Below are 5,155 nucleotides of genomic sequence, written 5' to 3'. Positions count from 1 at the left end.
GTCTTCTGTTTAGGAAGTTGTCTCCTGTGTGAATATCTTGAAGGATATTCCTTATTCTCTCTTCCATCAGGTTCAGTGTGTCTCCTTTTATTTTGAGATTTTATGATCCATTTGAGTTTGTTTTGCAGAGGGTGATTAATATGGATGTACTTGTGTACTCCCATATGCATATCCAATTAGACCAGGTCCATTTGTTGAAGATGCTTTGTTTTCTCTACTGCATCTTTACAGCTTCTTTATCAGAAATTAAATGTTGATAAGTATGTGGATTTATGTGCAAGTCTTTGATTTGCTTGCATTGATTGATATGTCATTTTGAATGCTAATACTATGAAATGTTTATGACTATGTCACTATAGTACAGCTTGACATCAGGGATGCTGATATCACCAGAACTTCTATTACTGTTCAGGAATCCTGAGTTTTTTATTATACCATATGATATGAATCAATGTCCTTTCAAGGTCTGAAAATGATTGTGCTAGAATAGAATGGGAACTGTTTTGAATCTGTAGATTGCTTTGGTAGGATGTTCATTTTACTATGTTAATTCTACTAATGCCTGAGTTTGGGGATATCTTTCAATCTTTTGGTATTTTCTTCATAGTTCTTGTCAAACAAGTCTTTTAGTGGCTTGTGGACAATTGCCCCAAGATATTTTTTTATTATTTGTGACTATTGTGAAGCCTTGTTTCCCGTAATGTTCTTCTCCACCCATTTGTCTTTCATATATAAGAGAGCTATGATTTTTTGAGGTAATTTTGTATCCACCATTTTGCTCAAGGTGTTTATCAACTGGTAGAGTTTTGGGTACTGCTTACATGTATTATCATATCATCTCCAAATAATGACACTTGACTACTGTCTTTCTAATTTGTATTCCCTTGATCTCCTTTAGTTGTCTTATTGCTCTAGCTAGCATTTCCAGTACTATTGGAATAGACATGGATAGAACAGACAACCTTGATTTTTTTTAATGATATTTGTAAGGCATTTTTGAATTTCTCTCTATTTAATTTGTTATTGGCTGTAAGCATTTTGTTAATTTCCTTTATTATGTGTAGGTATGTCCCCTGTACTCCTGGTCTTTAAACACTTTTATTATTATGAAGAGGCACTGGAGTTTGACAAAGGCCTTTTGAGTGTCTAATGAGATGGTCAGGTGATTTCTTTTTCTTTCATTTTATTTATATGGTAGAATATATTGACAAAGTTTTTTTAATGTTGAACCATCTTTCCATGTCTTGCAGGAAGCTGACTTTGTCATTTGTATGTTTATCTTATCATTTGTATTTGATTTAATTGATTCTGAGTATCTTGCCTGTACGCATGGATGCCCATCACATGTTGTGTGTACGATGCTCAGAGTCGTCACAAGATGGCTTTAGAACCTCTGAACTTGGGATTATTGATTGTTGTGAGCTCTCGTGTACACACTGAGAATTGAACCCATCTCAGTGACACTTGAACCCATCTTCTGTTAGACCCTGTGCTGTTAATTCCTGTTCCCTTGCTCTTGCCCTATGTGGTATTTAAGGTCTACATATACATTGCTTGTATTTTCATCTGTCCATCTCTAGCTGTTTCAACAGGCATTCTTTTTTTGTTTTGTTTTGTTTTGTTTTTTTCGAGACACAGTTCAACAGGCATTCTATTCTAGTAAATTTTCTTAATCCTACAGTTTAAGTGGTGACACTCAGTTTACTAGAATATGAATGCAGAAGTGGAGTAGATGTTTAAATCTTTGTAAGATGTTCATTGAGACATGCAGAGTTTTTGCATATGTTTTTTGTTTATGTGGTTGTTTTTATGGGAAGGGTGGTGGCAGGTTCTTAATGTTTACTTCAAGCAGCCCTGAAACTCATTACATAGACTAGGCTGGTCTCCAATGAGATTCCCATATCTCTGTCTCCTGGGTGGTACAATTAAAGGCATGCACCAACACACTCAGCTTCCCTATCTCTTTTTGTAGTTAGTCATCATTCAGATCATTTCTCTGATGTGTATAGTATTGATCTATTTGTCTCTGACTATATGGCTGTTAATAGGCCTTTCTCCTGCAAGTTTACATTCTATTTAGAGGGCCCAGAAATGACAGGGTTGGTCCTCTTTTTCAGGTTCCTTCTACAATGACTTGGTGATTACATTAGAATTTCTGTATCATGGAGTAAGTGTGGAAATCACCAGAGTTATATGAATGTATTTTAAAGAAGTATGTATTTAATATATTGTCAGAATTATGCTTTCTATTGAACACATGTATGGATATTTTAGGATGCACTGACATATGATGATGTCCACATTAACTTCACTCCAGAAGAATGGGCTTTGCTGGATCCTTCCCAGAAGACTCTCTACACAGATGTGATGCTGGAGACCTACAGGAACCTCACTGCTATAGGTAAGACTATGACTTTTAATCCATTTTTTAAAATATGAGGAAAGGTGTTTCTTGGTTATTGAGCTCTTCTTCCATTTTGATTATGAAACAGGAACAATGTGGTAAATAAATCAGGCAGAGTTCTCAGGTTCATTGAGGAGAATAACTTAACTCTTCATAAGTTTTCAATTATATATCATACATTTTCTGGTAATATATTTTAGGTTACAAATCAGAAGACAATAATATTGAAGAACATATTCAAAATTCTAGAATACATGGAAGGTTAGTTTTATATTCACACTGATACAAATATGCTTCTAAAGAATTTTGAGTGTGCCCTTGAAATTTAAAAAAAAAAACCTCAGTATAAACAGGCATAGCTTTAAGTGTACTGATGAGTAGTAAATTCTCACAGTACCAAGTACCTTAACATCAGGTAGTCAGGGAAAAACCACAAACAAACAATGACTTAACAGCTATTACATTTTAATTATATCCACAAAGGACATATACATAGATTAGATCATAAGTATATGTCTAAAATCTCTTAATCGCAAACATTCCATGATAAATCCCACATTACTCATATATACTTATTGATTCACCAAAGTATAGTGAGAAGGGTAATTTATGAGATTCAAGAAGATTAGGGTGTAGAAACCTTTATCCTCATATTACACCTCTGTGATAAACAAACAGTAAAACTGTATGAATGGAAAGCGGAAAACTTTTACTTTTATTCTTGCCATAATTGATATGTGTCAGGTTAGATAAAAGCCAAGTGAGGATCTGGAACATGGAAAGTGCCTTTCTCTCTCTCAACAATGAGAAGATATACAGTTGTCCCCACTTTGAGTAGACTGAGAAGGTGATAGGAGTTTACAATTAATTATGTATCCAACTTCATTGAGAATCTGGAAATACATTCACACTGCAGAAAAACCCTTTGAATACAAGGAATATGGACATTGTTTTGTTTGTCCTGGTTTATTTTGCAGATGTAACATGACAGTATAGCAAAATGATGAGTACAATCACTGTGGCAAAGCTCTGAGTTCTTCCAGTTCTCTTTAGATATGTGGAAAAACTCACATGAGAAAAGGGTTTCAGAAAGATGAATCATGTACTAAGCGGTTTAACCACCACAGCTATCTTCCAATATACAAAGGGACCCATAATAAAGTAGAAACTTATGAATCCAAACAAATGATACAACCTACGATTTGTTCCCTTTTTACAGTAAACAAGACAAAATTGTGAAATTAAATCATACAGATGAAAAGAGTCATCAATTTAATCAATGTGGTAGTGTTTACACATGTCAATTGTCTTCACAGGCATAAAGGAAGTCTTGCCAGAGAGAAACCCTATGAGTATACTCAATGTGATAAGACCTCTACACAACACAGTGGTCTTCAAAGGCATGAAAGAATTGATACTGGAGAGAAACTCTATGAATGTAATGAATGTGGTAAAGCCTTTTCATGCCACGGTAATCTCCAAAACCATAAAAGAACTCATAATGGAGAAAAACCCTATGAATGTGATAAATGTGATAAAGCCTTTTCTCAAAAGAGTAATCTCTGACAGCATAAAAGAACACATTCTGGAAAGAAACCCTATGAATGTAATGAATGTGGTAAAGCCTTTTTACAACACTGGAAACTCGGAAGGCATAAAAGAACACATTCTGGAGAGAAACCCTATGAATGTAATGAATGTGGTAAAGCCTTTTCACAACAAAGTCATCTCCAAAACCATAAAAGGACACATTCTGGAGAGAAACCCTATGAATGTAATGAATGTGGTAAAGCCTTTTCAGAACACAGTCATCTCCAAAAGCATAAAAGAACTCATACTGGAGAGAAACCCTGTGAATGTACTGATTGTGGCAAAGCCTTTTCACAGCACAGTATTCTCCAAATACATAAAGGAACACATTCTGGAGAGAAACCCTATGGATGTGTTGAATGTGGTAAAGCCTTTTCACAACACAATCATCTCCAGAAACATAAAAGGACACATACTGGGAAGAAAAACTTATGAATGTACTCAATGTGGTAAAGCATTTTACAACAGAGATCTCCAGAAACATAAAAGAACACATACTGGAGAGAAACCTTATGAATGGAAGGAATGTGGAAAGGCCTTTGCAGTTTTCTATACTTTTCAGAATCATGAAAGAGTTTATACTGGAGAGAAACCCTATAAATACAGTAAGGCCTTTGGAGTTGACAATTATTTTCAAATACATAAAAGAACACATTCTGGAGAGAAACCTTATCAATGTAGTCAGTGTGGCAAAGCCTTTGCACATTCCTATACACTTTGAAAACCTGAATTACTTACTGGAGAGAAACCCTATGAATGCAACCCTTTACTGTGTAGTAAAGTTTTTTTAAAACAGAGTTATCTCCAGAAACACAAAATAAAACATAGTCTAGAAAAATTGCACCAGTGTAATCAATGAGGTAAAACCTTAGCAGGACAGAGTTATCTCCAAATACATAGAAAAACATATATTGAAGAGAAACCCTAAATAAGAAGTGTGGTAAAGCCTTTTCACATGGTAGCCATGTAATACCTACAAGAACATTTACCATATAGAAACCCTACAAACATAGTCAGTGTGAGAAAGCCTTTTTCACAAGTTATCTCTAAATTAAAAACAACAACACAAAAATATATTGGAGATTTTTTTCTGAATGTAAGCAATGTGGAAAAACTTTCCTTATCACAATTATCTCTCAAAACACTTTTAGGTTTTCTTTT

At 34.6% G+C, this 5,155-nt stretch overlaps 1 pseudogene; it reads left to right on the top strand.

Moving 5' to 3' along the window:
- Positions 1-2,274: 2,274 nt before the first annotated feature.
- LOC114636182 lies at positions 2,275-4,715 on the top strand (annotated as a pseudogene).
- Positions 4,716-5,155: the final 440 nt, after the last annotated feature.

Source organism: Grammomys surdaster, unplaced genomic scaffold, assembly GCF_004785775.1.
Source record: "Grammomys surdaster isolate TR1022 unplaced genomic scaffold, NIH_TR_1.0 122870, whole genome shotgun sequence".
NCBI lineage: Eukaryota > Metazoa > Chordata > Mammalia > Rodentia > Muridae > Grammomys > Grammomys surdaster.
The sequence above is the reverse complement of the archived record's forward strand: the minus strand, read 5'-3'. Positions and strand labels throughout refer to the sequence as shown.